Source organism: Triturus cristatus, chromosome 1_1 (genome assembly GCF_964204655.1).
Source record: "Triturus cristatus chromosome 1_1, aTriCri1.1, whole genome shotgun sequence".
Classification (NCBI taxonomy): domain Eukaryota; kingdom Metazoa; phylum Chordata; class Amphibia; order Caudata; family Salamandridae; genus Triturus; species Triturus cristatus.
This window is the reverse complement of record NC_140579.1, coordinates 1,012,307,724-1,012,327,663: the sequence shown is the minus strand read 5'-3', so window position 1 is coordinate 1,012,327,663 and position 19,940 is coordinate 1,012,307,724.

Sequence of the window (19,940 nt, the reverse complement as noted above, 5' to 3'; positions counted from 1 at the left end):
CGGTAAATACCGATTCATAATTACCGAATTCTAAAATACCGATTCATATTTACCGAATACATATTTACCGAATCGGTAAATATGAAGTGGTAAATATGAAGTGGTAAAACTGAAAAAGACATGTAGGAAAATTCGGTAATTAAGAAATCCATGAAATTCGGTAATTAAGAGTCGGTAATTAACACTGAGTGAAAGCAGGTGGTAACCATCAACAGAGCATATAAGCAATCCCAAAATGCAACAGCGTGGACAACATGGCCGCTCTGTATGTCATTGCAAGGCGCCTACGTCTACAGGCAGCAGGTCTGAGGATATGGAGACGGGAGGAACGCATCTACAGACAGCGCATCACACTCTTCCAACTGACTGACGCAGAGATACATGAAAGGTACAGGCTACACCCCCAAACCATCATGGACCTGATAAGGGACCTGCACCCACTCCTGGACCAGCCAACAAGAAGGGCGCATGCCATACCACCACATGTGCAGGTGCTCTGCAGCCTACATCTACTGGCATCTGGCAGTTACCATAGGGTGATAGCTGCAGTGGGCGGTGTATCCCAGAGTTGCCTGTCCCGTTTCTTCAGGAAGTTCCTGGATGCCATGATGCTGAGAATGCAACACTACATCAGCTTCCCAAACACACAGGCTGAACTGCAGAAAACTAAAACTGACTTTTATCACATGGCACAGTTCCCCCATGTCATTGGCTGTATTGATGGCACACACATCCCAATCTGCCCACCAGCTGACACTGAGCACATCTACAGGAACAGAAAGTCCACCCACTCCATCAATGTGCAGGTAATCTGTGATGCAGGGAACATCATCACTGATATTGTAGCGAAGTTTCCTGGGAGCACCCACGACTCTTACATCTTCCAGAACAGTGGGATCTACACACGACTGATTGCCGGAGAATTTGGAGAGGGATACCTGCTAGGTAAGTAACAGTGACGCCCCATGAAACCTGCAAATCATAGTGTATAGAGGCATGTGACTGATGGTTCCCTTTTACTCACCTAGGCGACAGTGCATATGCCTGCCGGTCATTCATCCTCACTCCCTACCTACACCCATCAACCCAGAGTGAGAGACGATATAACGTGGCACATAAATCTACACGCAATGTGGTGGAGCGCACGTTTGGACTACTGAAAAGCAGGTTCCGCTGCCTCCACAAGAGCGGAGGCGCACGCCAGTACACACCGATCAACTGCTGCAAGATCATTGCCACTTGTGCAATGCTGCACAACCTTGCCACGAAGAGAGGTACAGAGGTGGAACTAGCAGATTTTGAGGACAACGAGGATGAGTCAGGCCAGCCAGAGGGCAACGCAGCTGGAGTGCCAACTGCAATAGATGGGAGAGAGAGACGGGCAGAGATCACATGCAACTATTTCTGAGTAAGTAAGGGGACACAGCCAGTTGTGGTATATCATGACGTAGTTTTAATGCGGCACTACGCCATTCCAACAAGATCAAGCCAATCTGGCAACATAGCATATTTACAAGGGGTAAGTCCAGGGTTACGTCACCCATTGGGAATTGGCTACGCAGGGCTGCATCAATGTTTGCGCACACGCGCTGCAGTGTGGGATGGCACGGATTGAGCATCCTCACTACTGCCAACCCCAAGCCGCCTGCTGCTCCTGCGTGCTTCTGGGACGGGGGGTGTGATGCTGCTCCTGCTGCTGGAGTCGATGCTCTCCGCAGCATCCCCTGCAGCAGTTGTGGCCGCCTGACTTGTTAATAGCACCTCAAGTGCACTTGTGACCTGCACCATCCCCCGAGACACGTCGCTGCAGCAGTGTGTCAGGCCCTCCTGCATCGACACAGAGCGCCGGCAGAGTAGAGAAGTGGCAGTTGCCAGACGGTTGAGTGCCCTGGTGTTAGTGTCCCTCCTCTGCCGTTCCCTGCGCCGTGCATCTATGTCAGCATCTAATTTGCTGCACAACTGCTGGATTGACTGGGACATGTCCTGAATGCCCGCTGCCATTTCACCCATCCCCACTGCCATTGTGCTGATGTTCTTGTCCATGTTGACAAATGTTGATTTCATGCACCGTATATGCCTCTGGACTGACATGACTGCCTTTGTTTGCAGGCGCTGTTGTTTTAACATTTTGCCCTCAAGCCCCGAGAAGACACCATGGCTGTCAATGTTTGCTGGTGGACTCTGGACACGCGACCTGCGGCGCCCTCTTGCACCCGTCTGTTCTGCCTGTGAGGTGTAGGGCACAGTGGCATGTCTCCCATCCTGGGGCATAGTAATTTGCTCAGGGCCCCTGCTGTCGTCAGACGAGGTGTCTAAGGCTCGCAGCCTGGCGGCAGCACGCCTCCTCATTCTCACACATGCAGGCGGTGATGTGGCCGGTGACTCAAACATGAGTGGCGATGCTGGCTCTGGGTGAGGTGATGCTGGCTCTGGTTGAGGTGAGGCTGGCTCTGGTTGAGGTGAGGCTGGCTCTGGTTGAGGCGAGGCTGCATGTGTTAGTGGTGCGGCTGCCTGTGGCACTGCTCCCTGGGCTGAACTTGTGCTGGCCAGAGCTGATCTGTGTGGCCGGTGTGCCCTCTCTCCTGCAGCATGTCCTGTCCTGCGCGATGTCACATCTGTGGACAGAAATGCAACATCGGCTCAGTGTACCTGAAGGGCTGCATTGCAAGCATCACAATAAAATCATGTTACACTCTCACATTGTCCTCTGCCTGCTTGTGGCTAATGTGTGTAACATGCCTTGTTGTCCTGTGCTATTTACTTCATGGTTGGGGTTTCCCTGACTACATCTCCCAGAATGCATTGCCTGTCTGCACTAACACATGGACTGGAGTGGGATACTCATTTCACAATGGGGGATGTGGGATAGGGGTAGGGGGGGCTACATTGCTGTGCATTCGTCTTACCTTGTTGGGTGGCGGCTCTGGCAGAGCTGTCGGCATCCCCAAGGCCCACGCCGCTCTCTTGCTCGATTGTGACCTCCACCAGCTCCTCCAGTTCGGTGAGGGCAGGTGCCCTGTTGGTTCCACCTCCAGTCTGGCTGGCCTCCTTCTGGATTTCCCCCATCTTCCTCTTGGTTACAATCCTCAGGTCATACCAGCGCTTTTTGAGGACCTCTATGTCCCTGTGGGTCACTCCCACAGCATTGACCTGCGCCTGGATGGCCAGCCAAATATTGCGCTTTTCTGCCTCAGGCACTTGCAGGGACTGCCTCCCAAACAGCTTCTGGTGCTGCTTCACCACCTCCTCCACCAGCACCTGGAGTTCCTTGGGGCTGAATTTCATCTTCCTCCTCCTTTCCCCTCCATCTCTCACTGTCCTCTGCGTCGACATGATGTTTTTGTGCTGCACAAACAGGCACTGGCTCCCTGCCTCTCCTCTGCACTCCAAGCCTCTCCAGAGTCTGTTAATTGTGTGCACCTGCCTGGGTGTGGCCACTTCCTGGTTGGGTGGGGTGTGGTTGCACAGGATTGGCTGTTTCATCCAGTCATGTGATTTTTTTTTGCCGATTCGGTAAATACCGATTCGGTATTTACCGATTCGGTAAATTACACTTCGGTATTTACCGATTCGGTAAATACCACCTCGGTATTTACCGATTCGGTAAATTCCGATTCTTGATTACCGAATGCTACCGATTCGGTAAATATTACCGAATTATTACCTACATATAACTTACCGATTCTTAAATACCGATTCGGTACGGTTCGGTATTTAAGAATCGGTAATTTTTATTTACCTACATGAGGCCCTTAGTAGCAGAAAAAATTATTGAACCTATTGATTCGGCTGAGTGGGTTTCTCCCATTGTTTTGGTAAGAAAACCAGATAAAAAATTGAGAATGTGTGTTGATCTAAGGGCACTCAATGCTGGCATCATCATTGATTGCCATCCCCTTCCCAACATAAATGAAGTGGTTTCAATGTTAGAGGGTGCGAAGGTATTTTCCACTTTGGACCTCAGGTCCGCCTACCATCAAATCTGCCTCACTGAAGAATCCAAACCACTTACGGCATTCATCACTCCCCAGGGTTTATATCAATTCACTAGAATGCCGTTTGGGTTGGCCTCAGCGGCTTTGGTGTTTCAAAGGGTGATGTTTAACATATTTAGGGATATGGACAAATTCGTCAAGTGTTTTCAAGACGACATCCTAATTTTTTCAAAAGATGAAGAAGAACATCTCAAGCATTTAACTGAAGTGTGTGGAAGGTTAAGACGTTATGGATTAACTCTTAAAGCAGATAAATGCAAAATGTTTAAAGATTCGGTGGAATATTTAGGTCACACTCTATCTAAGAATGGGGTAGTACCTAAGAAATCTAATGTTGAAGGAATAGTGAAGGCTCCTCCTCCATCGAACAAGGAACAGTTGTTATCATTCACAGGAATGTGTGAATACTATAGTAAGTTTGTTGAAAACTTTGCTGACAAGATGGAGCCCTTGAGGAAATTGTTAAGAATGAAAGTTGTTTTTGAATGGGGTTCAGAACAACAAAAAGCTTTTGAACTTATCAAAGCTGAAATTCTGAAGGCTCCGACCCTTAAACCCTATTGCATGAACAAAGAATGCATCATTACTGTGGATGCAAGCTTATATGGAGTTGGAGGTGTTTTATCCCAAAGATGTGGTAAGGATGAATGGAATGTTTGTTTTGCATCCCGCACTTTAAATGACACTGAGCGTAGATATGCAGTAATAGAGAAGGAACTTTTAGCATGCGTGTGGGCCATTGAACATTATAGGAACTACATTTGGGGTAGTAAGTTTATCTTGAGGACTGATCATAAACCCTTAGTTAACATACTTTCTCCGGGGGGTGGCTGGAACTCTACCGCCCGAATAGCAAGACTTACCTCTAGGTTACAAGAGTATTGCTTCATACCAGTGTTTGTTCCTGGAAAAAAAAATGTCATGGCAGATTTCATGTCTAGACTTCCATGTCAGGATTCTGATAATAGTGACTGTGAAGATTCTGAGGTGATTACCACAATTCAGGATGTTGTGAATGGAACCTTTGAAGACATTTCTGAAAATAGCTGGAAGTGTTGTGAGAAGGAGGATATCATATGGCAAACTGTCAAAGAGTATATTTTGAAGGGTTGGCCAGAAAGGAAAATGTTACCAGAAGAGTTTATGCCAATGCATAGAGTTGCAGATTCTCTAGTATTAGAAGGTGATTTGATGTTTAAAGATGGTAAGTGTGTGCCTCCTTGTGGAATTCAAAAGGTCATTATAGAGTTGGCACACAAGTCACATCCAGGGATATCAGCAATGAAGCGTTTGGTCAGGAAATATTTCTGGTGGCCTGGTTTGGATCGCATGGTGGATCGCATTGTAAGAGAATGTGATGTGTGCATGACAAGTGAGAATATGTTAAAACTTAACACTCCTCCTTTAAAGAATACTGAATGGCCAACTGAGCCTTGGAAGAAAGTGGCATTTGACATCTCTGGTCCTTTCTTGTGTTTACCGCGTGATTCCCAGTATGCGTTTGTCATGGTGGATTATCACTCCAAATGGCCAGAAGTTAAATTTTCCTCAGGTGCCTCGACCAATTTAGTCATGGAATTTTTCAAAGAGATTTTTTCTAGAGAAGGTTGTCCAGCTGAGCTTGTTACAGACAATGGTGTACAACTCACATCCAATGATATGGAAAACACCATCAAACACCATACTGTTTCAGTTTATGAACCACATGAGAATGGTCTTGTTGAACGGTTTAATAGGGTGTTAAAAGGGTATGTTGCAGATGCAGTAAAAGTGAAGGATAATTGGAAAAATGTTGTAAGGGAAAAATTATGGTTGTACCGCATCACACCTCATTCCACTACGGAAGTCAGTCCTTTCCGTCTTTTAAAAGGGAGAGATCCTGCTTCCAAGATATGTCCATGGTGGTTCAAAGAGAAGTGCAAGCATAAGTCTTTTTCTGATTCCATGGTTACTGGAGTTAAAGAAAGAGTTGCTTCCAAACAAATGAAAACAAAGGTGTGGTATGACAACAAGTGGAAAACTAAAGCTCACAATTTCAACAGGGGTGATTGGGTCAGGGTAAAAAAACCTGGTTTAACTATGAAGGGTTCAGGTAGTTTTGGTAAACCCATGAAGATTGTAAGGGTTTTTGATAACAGTGTCATAACTCAAGATGGAAGATTATGCAATGTTAAACGTGTTGCTAAATGTCACAATATACCCAGTCAAACAGTGTGTTCTCCATCAGTGTGTGAAAATGATAATGTAGCTTCTAGAGTTAAAATTTCTGATCGCATAAGAACAGCTCCAAGAAGGTTTAATGATGAGTAATGTTTGTACTCAATAGTTATGTATTAGTTTGTGCTGGAGTATTTATGCTTGTAAAAAAAAAAAGGGGGGGATATGTTACATTTGCATTTTCAATGGTTGTTGTTCAACATGGTTATGTTATGGCATAGTAGCATCTTATGAGAAACAGTTCTTGTTCTATTTGGAACCTTAAGGGACTGTGATGCTCTGGGCAGTTATCTCTGTCTGGATTATGCTGATCAGTCACCTTGGGTTGCTGTGCTGCTTTAAATAAATCTATTTTAAATTTATTGGACCTGAACTTCATCTTTGTAACAATAACGTACAGCTTTACTGCCCACTGAGTGGCTCTGCACAGGTCAGTGATGACAATAACACGAGCACTGGGGAGAAACCCGTTGAAAGCAAAACAAGCAGTCCGTGGCGGAGCTGAGGTTTCTCAGAAGAGGAAACTTAAATAATAACGAATAACTTTTCTAGGTCTGGTATGACAGCGCAGGTTTGTTTCCTGGTGTTAGCAGTCCTTTAAAATGTACAGAGTGGGCTTTTACTCGCCCTAAAGACCCCTCATGCTATTGTCTGTTTGATGTGTTTTTTCGCTTCTTATGGAATGCTTGCATTGAAAGGCATAATGGACTATTTTACATCACACGTATATTTTTATCTCCCCCATTCATTGTATACAGAGAGCAATCTTTTGCGTGTTCTTTTTTTCACAGATGCCTGATTTAAATAAAAAAGTTTTAGCAAGGTCTGTTGCATGAGTCATGTCTAGTTACATTTATACATTTAACCACACACATTCTAAAGGAGACACAATCCAGCTGCTTAATACTACACAAGCATTAGAAAAGCCATCAGGTCTGGCTTTAATATAGGAACTCATGGGAGCATGCATTGCCAAATACCATTAAAATGCATGACCACATTAAAGACCGAGCGATTGGTTGTGCCAATGCTTGTTATATATAGCTTTAAATAAAAATTACTACTACCTGCTCTCTCGAAAGGATGGAAGGCTGAGTCTTCCTTGCTACTATTCGAACTTATGCACATGCTGAGCTTGCAGAGCATTTCTACCAGCTCCTCATGGTGGCACACTGCTGATCTAAGGCCATGAGTTAGGGCCTGTGCTGAGCTTGAGCCAAGACACGAAGAGAGGAAGCGACCAGTGTGAGGCACACAGAGAGTACAGGCCAGAGCAGAACAGCCAGGGTTATAGACATGTAGAATTAGGAGCCTATAGGCCAGTTATAGGAGGGGGAGCACAGCATATACTGTGTCAGAGTGAGATGCTGCACTTCTCACGAGGTCATATCAAGAGTCAGTGACAGAATTGAGACTAAGCTGAAGCCCAGTTCTTGTCTGGTGCAGGTGTGAATGGGCATTTGACCATAAGTTGTCTGCTCAGACACTGCGGTTTAGTGGCAGAAATAAGAAAGTTCCACCGAAGTATACTGCATTGAAATACCGCTTGAGAACTATTTTATCTCGAGAGGCCCACCAACATAGTCAGTCAATGTCTAGCCCAATAGTCAGTCAATTTCAAGCCCATTCTTAACCACTGCAGGGGGGCAAAGGCAGTTCTCCACATTACAGGGATGTGAGATTTCTCTAGTTTGGGAGGCCTTAACCAGCTGAGACTGTGGCAAATGTGGGCCAGGGTGGGGATTTGTTGGCCATGTGTACATCTGTTGGTGTGGGATGTCAGTAATCTGCAGGAAACCTATTCCAGCAGCAGACCCTTTGACAGAGCACATAACCTTCCGGTAAAACTCTCAAGAAAGAGGCTCCCCTCCTAAACTAGGACACGATTATGCACTGGGTGAATGCTCTCACTGCGATACCTGCCTGCATGGTACATGTAAGGTTAGCTTTGATCAATTCTTTGAGGAGACCATGTTTTCATGTGTTCTGTGTTATTGTTAGTCATGTCTTCTAACAGTAGTGTTTGATGGTGAATATGCACATCAAGAAGAAATGTTTGTCTTCTTTATTATATTTTGGTACACCATAAGATGCACCCATTTTCCAATCAATCCTATAAATCTGCCAGAATCTAACAGTTTACCTAGCCCTCCATTTCTTAAGATCTTAAAAGTTTCTGAGGGCAGTAAATGATATATTTTCTGAGAATTGAACTGTACTGGAATTATCTCCTATCAGTATAAAATGAAACCTATTTCAGTGCGAATTGCAGATAAAAAATACAAGTGGGGCTAAAATTTACTGTCATATTATATAAATTACAGATGGGCAAAATATATCTACTTAAAAATATAAAATAAAATATATGTTCGAGGCATGCGAGCTATAGATCACATGGTTTGCATACTCCTGCCATCTAGTGTTGGGTCCGGATGTTTGCAATTTGTTTTTCTTCGAAGAAGTCTTTCCAGTCACGAGGTAGGTGACCCCCTTTCGGTGATAGTGCACATGGGCATCGAATCCATTGTTAGATTGTTTTTTTCCGCCATCGCGTTCGGAAGCGTATTGCTGCACTCCCGTTCGAAACCATTCTTCAGGTTCCCCTCAGTGTGCAATCCACTCTACCTTCGACGGTATTGTTTTCGTACGCATATCCCACTTCTCCGCGTATTGTATTAGTCGACAAAACTTCTATTTCGATCGGAAAACTCGTGGAAGGCCATCAAGCCTCACCGCGTCGGCCACCTCGCCTCACTGCATCGGCCACATCGCAGTCAATGGAACGTACTCCATTCAAATTCTGTCCTTGGTGCCACACGAAGTACCCGCGCACTGACTCTCACGAACTGTGCAACTTGTGCTCATCTCCGGAGCACAACGAACAGAGCTGTGACGCGTGCAAATCTTTCTGTTCGAAGAAACCGCTCCTGGATCGTCGGGCTCAACGTTGTGAAATGCAGAGGCAAAACACTGAATCATGCCTGACCTCTTCAGAGAGGGTTTCGAGCAAGAAGGCCAAAGAAGAACAGGAAGAACCTGTATACATTTCGGACTCTGACATAGAAGGACATGTGCCGCAAGGTCAAAGTATCGTGAGCACCGAACACCCCTCGCTCCAAATACCTATTCAGCCAAAGCCGGTCCCACCTCTGCCTTCGGGCCACGGTCGGCATCGAGAAGACGTTTCCGATGCCCCGCCTTCCGGCTCTGCACCGAAACATGCACCAAAGACTTCCGGCTTGGGATCGAGTCGACTAAAGTCGGGCACCGAGCTGAAACCTTCTGGCTCAAAACCCAAAACCACTTCGGAGCCGAAACATTCAACGCCAAAACCAAACAGGCTTCTGAGCTTAAACCTTTGGCACCGTGTATTCATCTGACCCCGGCACCGAAAATTTTGGGTCCGAAACAGAAAGATGCTCCTCTGCAGCAGCAGGACACCTGTTTTGACGTCCAACCCCCGAAAATGGCCCCCAAACAGAAATAACTCTATTTTAATCCTCAGACAGGACACCTTTCTACCAAATTGCCTCAGAAACATAAACCAGAGTCCGAGGAAACCTCATATTCTTTTGAAGCGGAAGCAGGTTGGTACTAACCCCTCTCCTCCTCCTCCTCCCTTACCACCTTCCCCACAATTGCATCACTTACTAATTTCACCAACTAACTCTCCTCTATGGTGGGGTTGATCCTTTACCAGCAGATCCCTGGAAAGATAACACTGACTCACCCACAGATAATGACCCAGACCGTTACCCTACAAATCCTTCCCCACCTGACAATGTGGGGTACATAGAATTACTATCTGGAGCTGCAGAGTATCATGGGGACAATTACATAAAGAATCCCTAAAAGAGGACTGGACAGAACACTACAGATTTCTATTTGAAACCCTTAGTAGCTGTCAAAGGTCCACTCAAAATCTCCCTATGCTCAGAGGCTCCTAACAAACAGTGACTTGCCTACGCTTCCCCCATCATTTAAAACCTGTTGTGGGACGTCTTTTATAATTCCTCCCCATCTGGCAATCGATAACTACAGACAAATGGGTGCTAGGAATTATCCAACATGGTTATTTCCTGGAGCTTACCAACAATCCTCCAAACATTCCGTCACGTTCTCACAAAATGTCTACTTCAGCAAGAGGTCCAGTCTCTCCTCTCCAAAGGAGCCGTAGAACCTATGCCTTTACAACATCGAGGAACAGGGGTGTACTTTCTGTACTTTCTCATCCCAAACAAGGACGGCTCCCTGAGGCCTATTCTAGACCTCGGAGAAATAAACCTCTACATACTGTCAGAGCATTTTCACCTGGAAACACTTCAACTAGTGCTCCCACTTTTACAACGGGGTGATTTTATGTCTACTCTAGACTTAAAAGACGCACATTTCCACATTCCAATTCATCCTGCTCACCGCAAATACCTCAGATTCATGATAGCGGGTCAACATTACCAATTCAAAGTACTCTCATTTGGAGTCACCACTGCTCCCAGGGTATTTACCAAATGTCAGGCAGTAGTCGCAGCACATCTCCGAAGACAATACATCCATGTCTTCCCATACCTGGACGACTGGCTCATCAAAGCCAGCAATTACTAAATGTGTCTCTAACACCCTCAAACCAATATTCACTTACTTCACCAACTAGGGTTTACAGTAAATGCGTTAAAGTCTCAGCTACAGCCTTCCATCACACACACTTATCTGGGAGCCACAATAGACACTCAGAAGGCTCTAGCATCTCCCAATGCAGCCAGGATTCACAATATTCAGTCCATTCTCACTCAATTTCAGCCCAACCAGTCATTACCAGCGAAAGTATTCCTGCAACTGCTAGGGATGATGGCGTCTTGCATTTTAATTGTTCCTCACACAAGACTTGACATGTTTCCCCTTCAAGAATGCTTAGCAAGTCAGTGGAGCCAATAGCAGGGTCAGTTGACCAATCTAGTGTTGGTAGATGGCCGCACCCATCGCTCTCTGCAGTGGTGGAACCTACAAAATGTATCCAAAGGGCGGCCCTTTCTCGACCCTGTTCCACAGACAGTGCGAACAGCAGACGCATTGCTCACTGGTTGCGGCTCTCGCCTACAAACTCACGCAATCCAGGGACTGTGTACTCTAAAGTACAAGAGCCTCCACATAAATCACCTAGAGCTACTAGCAGTGTTTCAAGCGCTCAAAGCCTTTCAAATTCACCTAATATGCAAAACTGTCCTAGTCCGTACAGACAACATGACAGCTATGTATTATATACAAAAAAGGGGGGGGGGGAAACACACACTCTCTCCAACTGTCACACCTAGCACAAGCTATTTAGAAATGGGCCATACATCACAAAATCTATCTCCTAGCAGAACTTCTTCCAGGAGTAAACAATCAAATTACAGACTTTCTCAGCAGACAGAGACAGCAAATCCATGAGTTACAACTTCATCCCCAGATTCTTCTTCCCTACTTTCAGGAATGGGGGTTCCCTCACATAGACCTGTTCGCCACAGCTCAAAACGCAAAATGCCCAAGCTTCGCCTCCAGGTTCCCACACCCGCTCTCCAAAGGAAATGCCCTATGGATGAACTGGTCAGGGATATTTGCCTACACTTTTCCAGCTCTCCCACTCATTCTGTTAGTAGTTCGGAAGCTCAGAAAATCATCCCTCAAACTCACAGCTCCCACATGGGCACGTCAACCTTGGTTCACCACCCTGCTAGAGCTCTCAATAGTTCCACACAAAAAGCTGCATCTCAACTCCAGTCTCCTCACTCAGAGCCATGGAGGAATAAGGCATCCAAATCCCAAGGAACTCGACCTGGCGATTTGGCTCCTGAAGTCATAAAGTTTGGTTATTTACAATTACCACCAGACTATATGAATATCCTAAAAGAAGCTAGGAAACCTACTACTATTTCTTTTCTATGCAGCAAAGTGGAAAAGATTTGTTATATATTGTAACAATAACAATATCAATCCCCTTGATGCTTCAGTGCAGAACATCGTCTGTTATCTTTTACACTTACAGCAATCTGGATTGGCCTACACATCCATTCGATTGCATTTAGCAGCAGTTGCTGCATACTTACAAAACAAGCAACACTTCTCTTTATTCAGGGTACTAGTGATTCAAACTTTTATGGAAGGACTAAAAAGAGAAATACTACCAAGAGCTCTACCTGCTCCAGTATGGAACTTGAACATAGTCCTTACCAGACTAATAGGTCCACCTTTTGAACCAGTGTCAACTACAATTTCTCTCATGGAAAGTTGCTTTTCTTATCGCAATCATTTCCTTAAGGAGAATTGGTGAACTCCGGGCACTAACTATACAAGAGCCTTTCTTTCAACTTCACAAAGACTAAGTTGTTCTTTGAACCAATCCCAAATTTCGTCCTAAAGTAGTTTCTGTTTTTCACCTCAATCAATCAGTTGATGTACCCGTTTTCTTTCCTCAACCTGATTCTGTAGCGGAATGAGCACTACATACACTAGATGTTAGAAGGGCTCTGCTATATTATGTGGAAAGAACAAAAGATTTTCGTAAAACAAAACAACTCTTTGTTGCTTTTTCGCCACCACACAAAGGCAATCCCATTTTTAAATCCGGTATTGCTAGATGGATCGTGAAATATATCCAAACATGTTATGTGAAAGTGAAAAGAACCTTGACAATACCCCCTAGAGCGCATTCCACCCACAAAATAGGGGCTACTATGGCCTTCTTAGGGAATATTCCCCTAGCTGACATCTGTAGGGCAGCAACATGGTCTACACCGCATTCATTCACCAACACTATTGTGTAGATGTGTTAGCGAGGCAACAAGCTAATGTAGGCCAGGCAGTACTTAAAACACTTTTTAAAACAGCTGCAACAGCTACAGGTTAGCCACCACTTTGGGAGTTACTGCTGTATAGTCTATGCAAAGCATGTGATCTACAGCTCACATGCCTTGAACAGATAATGTTACTTACCCAGTAAGCATCTGTTCTTGGTATGTAGAGCTGTAGATTCTCATGCGCCCACCCGCCTCCCCGGGCACCTATACCTGTTGCAGTTTTTTCCTACTTTATATACATACGCATGGACATCCCTATTCTACCTTTACTAACTCCATTCTCACCCTCCGCGGGAAAATGATTTAGCAATGGAGTCGATGTTCAAGCACACTATCACCAAAAGGAGGAGTCACCTACCTCGTAACTGGAAAGACTTCTTCGAAGAAAAACAAATTACAAACATCCGGACCCAACACTAGATGGCCGGAGTATGCAAAGCATGTGAATCTACAGCTCTACATGCCAAGAACAGATGCTTACAGGGTAAGTAACATTATCCTTACTTGTTATTTGTTGGCTTTGGACTCTTGAGGAGAAAACATTCTTTAATAAACATATGCATGTTCAATGACGCCATATAACCAGAGCTTCACCGTTCTAAAGCTGGTGATGGGTATTCCCCATTTTAAGATCAACGCTGAGTTGGCTTTGTTTTGGGCTATAAATGATATCTCTTCTAGGCAGTAAACATTTTGGTAATGGGGATTGCAGGCAGTAATGCAAATATTGCAGCAGTGGTTTTATCACTAGTGGTAACCCAATAGAGTGATTTTTTTCTGGTAGGCAATCAGTCCTCCTTTTGTAAGGGAGTGGTATTTACAGAAGCAGTAATACCTAATTACCACCAGTTGTATACCTGTGCCTTTTTAATTACAAGACCCCAGATGTCCTAGCTTTATTCTTTACCAGTCTCTGGACACAGCCTAGTGGACTGATGAGACCAGTGTCCCATCCTCCAAGGATGAAGCTCATCTCTGCAGGCGCAAACATTGAGCTATGCCATTACTGACGTGCTTGTTTTTCTAATTCTGCAGGTCCTATCCATATCAGCGGCAGCAAAATAGGTGGAATACAGATTGGGAACAATAACTCGATGAACATAATCTACAACAGTCAACAGAAAGCGGCAAAGAAAAAGTGATTTGCTTCTGCAGATCCAGCAAACTGTGCAAACCCAGTCTTTATTCTATATCACGTTTTCAATCCCACCTCTTCTGACTGCTCTTCCTTTCTCTCCTGTGCTCTCTAACTTCTGTTCCACTGTATAGTGATCAGTCCCTTGCACAGCCTCTCCCTCTTGCTAGGTGAGCTTAATTCATCCCTATTCCGCACTTTAAGTATCACATCCAGATCAGAGTTGGGCTAAATTTTGCTGTGTGCCTGAAGTCATTCCACAATCCAGTCTTTCAGCCTTTCTCCAACTCCTCCACGGTTCTTTCTCTCTCATTCTTGTTTTCTCTTAATGGTCATATCGCCCTTCACCAGGTTCCAGAATAACGAAGCCTGTTGTGGGATATACCTCACAAGGAAAGCAATAAAAGGAATCACAGAACACACTGTTCTAGAGGCCGGTGCTCGCCATGAACTAAAGTCGGTACAAGGAAACTCTTTTTTAATAGTGAACTCAGGGCACATGTTTATATCTATTTCAAGTACATCCATTGGAGCTCAGGATGCGTCTATGGTCAAAAAACGATTTTTAAAGGTTTTGTTTGTTTATAATGTTCTCATTGCTCTTATGCTTCCAATTCACTGTGGGCTTTACATGCTGTAAAGGGAGATTCTAGCTTATTGAATGCTGTTCTGTTGCAATATGTATCTACAAGCACAATAATTACAGTGAGTGATAGCAGGAGAGGATGGACCACCACATAAATTCCTCATTACTCGCTTCGGGTCTCATTGGAGTTTGGAGGGAAGTGACAAAACTTCCATTTGTGGAGTACAGTCCACCGACTGGACTTTCCTCCACATTAGGGATATTATTGTGGATTAAATTAGGAGGGTGCATTCTGTATTTGAATTTAATTCAGAAATTGAAGGATTTTTACTTCTCTTCAAGCTCCAGATCATACCCTTAGTGTCTTTTAACTGAGCCAGACTCCTTGCATCCAAACGACTTCAACTTTCTTTGGTTCACAAAACTTGAACACAGAAAAAACTGTGACTTTCTCATCAAGGAAGGACCATCCAAGGCAGATTGCCAACATGAACGCCATCAGTGCAGGCAGAAAAAAGTACATCGGAACCTCTAGTGGTGGAGGTCAGTTTTCAACTTTGAACCAACAAGAAGTAGAACAGAATGATAGAACAGCCTATACCAGAGGCAACGGTATCAGTAATGACTCCCGGCCAGACCTCCAGCAAAGTTTCAGATTGTAATTCTTTCCAATTAAGATAAAGCAGCAAAAGATTTTACAGCATTAAACATAGCATTTTATGCACTTTTTAAAAACTTTAGAAAAAGTAAGATGACTAGTGATACCTTTCTGAAATTCATCTCTTGAGAAGTTCAGTAAACAGATTATGACGAAGTGAATCTAGTGTAGACCTATCCTCTGCTTAGCTGCAAGACCAAAGCATACAATATTACAACGATTCCGATAAATTCGGATTACATGTAAAAAGAGAATCACTTATGACAGCAGAGAAAATGAATGAAGCATTGGTCAAAGCAGGGAAGTATTTTATAAGGTTGAAAGATTGTTCATGCTCATTGTGGAATTGTTGATAACATTCAGAAGAGTGGCAAAGAGAATTATCTACATTTATGCATGATGTGAGATGAACGAGAAGTTAGTACCAGTATGGTGAGCACTTGGTCTTAAGAGTGAAATGTGAACAGCTGAATAGAAATAAAGTAATTAAATCATTTTTTTCATGCTAATATATGAATACTGCACAACCAAAATTAAACTGCAGGGAAATAATTTAGTTCATAACTTGTTAAGGCTTTTAGCAGAAATTTTCTCAACATCATGAATATCAAAAAAGGTATAACATGAATTATCATAAAATGTGGCTTGCCTCAAGCAAGACAAGCTACAGTGTTTTCAATGAAGACATGAACAAGCCTTTGTGTGGTAAATAGCATAGAGGGTTGGATCATTGAGTGTGTCTCCAAAGCAATCAAACCACAATACAAACTTTCCACTGTCTGCATAATCTTCTATTGACATACAGTTTCTGTTTTTCTTACGGAAACATTTTTTGAGAAAATCACTAAGGTGCATGTCACAGGCTAGTCAGCTGGCCACCCACCAATGGGGAATGCTTTCAATCTTGATTAGTACTGTATCTTGAAAATATTGTTTTTGATTATCAGAAACTCAAACTCTTGGCTCCACAGCTGATAAAAAAGGTAAAACGTGTGCAGCAGAATTTTTAACCAGGTCTGACCCTCATTGGTGTTCACTAGCATAATGTTGACCTCAGCATCAGATATTTACAGTGCAGAAGGGTCTTCTGTGATCTCCGTCCGCTGCCGCTGAGCCAACCATTTCTTGCCCGCATACTTGCACTTAAAAGTTTTAACCACAGGAACCTTGTTCCTTCTTTTAATTTGTTGACCAGAGTGTTCTGTTGTGTGTGGTTGTGGGGACTAACATTGAGGCACTTGCTGTTACCTGTGTTGTGTTGCCATGACGCCCCCTAACACTCGCTCCTAATTCGCGAGTGAAGTAGGAAGGTCTCTTCCGCATTTGGCCACGCCCCCTTACTCGACCGGCCGCTATTTAAATAACCGGATGCCAGCGCGCAGCGCGCGCGCGCAGGGCGCCGGAGGTGTGCCAGAGGCAAGCCCGTCTGCGCCCCAGAGCGCCCAGCGGCCAGTAATTATGTTCCTGACGAGTGGGTTAGCAGAACACGCCGCAATTACTCTGCTGGTGAACTGCATCAGCTACGGGGTAAGGAATGTGCCTGTACACCCCTTGATTTGTCAATTAGACCTTTGGCTAAATGCACAGGCTGTGATTTCATATTTGGCTGTAACAGAGGCAAAACTCAATCTGAACCCTGTACAACTAAAGCCTCATTGGGGTCAGTAAGCTCCACTTTTAATTTTTGGAGTATCAACTGCGGGTCCCTCCCTAAAAATAAGGAACATATTTTTGATTTTTTAAACACCGCTCTCCCGGATGCATTATTTCTTACAGAAACTTGGCTTCACTCTAGTTCCTGTGCGGATGTGGCCAGTGCCCTTCCATCTGGCTATGTAATACTGAGAAGAGGCCGCAGTTCTGGGAGAGGTGGTGGGATCGCAATTATATTTAAAAACATCTATTCATGCCGGTTAGAAGCTTTGCCATTTCCCGACTGTGAAGCTGGGCTGTTCAAATTAGCACTTTCACCCCACCTGACCCTATCGGGTATTCTTCTTTATCGTCCCCCAGATAAATCCACCCATTATCTCTCTTCATTCTCAGAGCTGATAGCTCCTTATGTTTTGAAGGCTGCAAACTTTGTTATCCTAGGAGATCTCAATCTTCATTTAGAAGACGTTAATAACAACTTGAGCAATTAATCTGGTTTTATGCAATCGTGGACCTACCCATCAGGCAGGACACTTACTTGACCCAGTTCTATCCAATATTTTGCTTGACTGCAGTATCCCGCCTCCTCCCCTCATTTGGTCGGACCACTTTGCCGTTCATTTCAGTTTTACTTCAGACAGTGTTGTCTCACCAGCCTTGCCCCTTAATGCTGTTAGGTTCAGAGCTTGGTCTAAATTGAATTTGGATAAGTTCAATGCTGAGCTGACATCTACATGCCCTGACACCTCTCTTCCTGTGTCCTCTCTGAATTTGGAGGTGTCTCAGTGGCTGTCGTCTACAATTGACCACCATCTTCCTCTATGCTCTAAGCGTCCTCTTGTACACCTGCCCCCTGCCCCTTGGTTCACGCAGGACCTTAAAATAATGAAGGCTAAGTGTAAACACCTGGAAAGCTGTTGGAGGAAAACCTACTCAGCAGACAGTAAATTAACTTATAGGTTAGCTCTAAAACACTACCATCTAGCCTGTAGAAAAACGAAAGGGACCTTCATCTCTGACTCTATTTCTAAGGCCAGCAATCGCCCTAAGGCCCTTTTCTCCATGATAAAGAAGCTGGCAGGGGCTGACACATCCCCAGCCCCTCCAACACTTGTGGAATCCCAATGTAATGAGATCGCTGACTTTTTTACCACCAAAGTCGAAACTATCCACAATTCCTTGGCAGCTAGTTTGCCACTGCCCAGAAGTGAGTTTTCTCCCACTTTCCATGGTGAGAGTCCTTCTCCCAAGGAAGTGATCTCTGACTGGCCTCTATTGGATCGAGAGTCTTTACGCCTCTGTCTTTCTAAGGTGAAATCTGGCTCCCCTTTAGATCCTATGCCTATTACCATTCTTGGCCAGCTCGCACCTGCTCCACTCCTTGTGATTCAAGAATTGCTTAACGCCTCTCTTCGGGAGTCCATTGTCCCCGTTGAATGGAAGAGGGCTATGGTGATCCCTCTTCTGAAAAAACCTGGGGCGGATCCTACAGTTTTTGCTAACTTTCGGCCTATTTCTCTGCTACCCATGTTTTCAAAAATCTTGGAGAAGCATGTTAACACTCATCTAACTGCCCATGTGGAGGCAACAGGCTATCTTCATTCCTCTCAGTCAGGTTTCCGCACAAATTTTTCCACGGAAACTGCCTTACTGGGGGTCACAGAGACTCTACGTGCTCATTTGGATCAAGGCGAAACCATGGTGCTGATCCTGCTTGACTTGAGCGCCGCTTTCGACACGGTGTCCCATTCTATTCTCCTCACCGCACTACAAAATGCTGGGGTGGTTGGGTCCGCTCTGTCTTGGTTAGTCTCTTTTTTATGTCAGCGCTCATTTCAGGTCTGCTCCTCAAGTTGCTCCTCCTCTATTCGTGCATCTGCTTATGGGGTTCCCCAGGGGTCCACGTTAAGCCCTATGCTTTTTAACATCTACGTACGACCCCTGGCCTCGATTGTGGAGGATGCGGGACTATCCCTCTACTCTTACGCAGATGATACGCAGATTATCTTCTCCCTATCCTCAAACAAGGAGTGTTCCTTTTCAACATTACAGGAGGGACTTGGTCGCGTGGCAGAATGGATGCAGGTGAATCTATTAAAACTCAACGGCGATAAAACCGAAGTAGTTATTTTGGGCAAGGATAAACATCTTTGGGGCCCGAATCACTGGCCCTTGGTAATGGGCCCGTTACCCCAACCGGTTACGCATGTACGCAACCTGGGCTTCTTGCTGGACGATTCTCTATCTATGCGTCAACAAGCGGTCAGCATTTCAGCCACCTGTTTTACCATCTTAAGGTGGCTTCGAAAAATCCTCTGGCTGCTTCCCGTTTCTACAAGACGTACTGTGGTCCAAGCACTTGTCACCTCCCGCCTTGACTATGGTAATGTACTCTATCTGGGTTGTAGCCAGGAGGTACGCAAGAAGCTCCAGTTGGTGCAGAATTCTGCCGCCCAGCTCCTTTGCAAGGTCCCTAAGAGATCTTCCATCTCTCCTTGTTTGCGGGACTTACATTGGCTGCGTATAGAGAGCTGCATTAAATTTAAGGCTCTCTGCTTTATGTTTAAAATCAAACAAGGCTTGGCACCTCTGTACTTGCGTTCATTGGTCTATCCCTATGCCCCTTCCCGTGCCCTTAGATCAGCCTCTCAGGGTAACTATGCGATCCCCAGATTTAGACTGGTTAGAATGGGTGGTCGCTCCTTCTCTTACCTTGCCCCTAAGATTTGGAATTCTCTCCCTGTCTCTTTAAAATTGCAATCCGTTTTTACACAGTTCCGGAGGGACTTGAAAACTTGGCTCTTCTCTCAATAGACAGTTATCTCAGTTTGGCCTTTTCATTCATGGCGCCGGGAGACCCCAT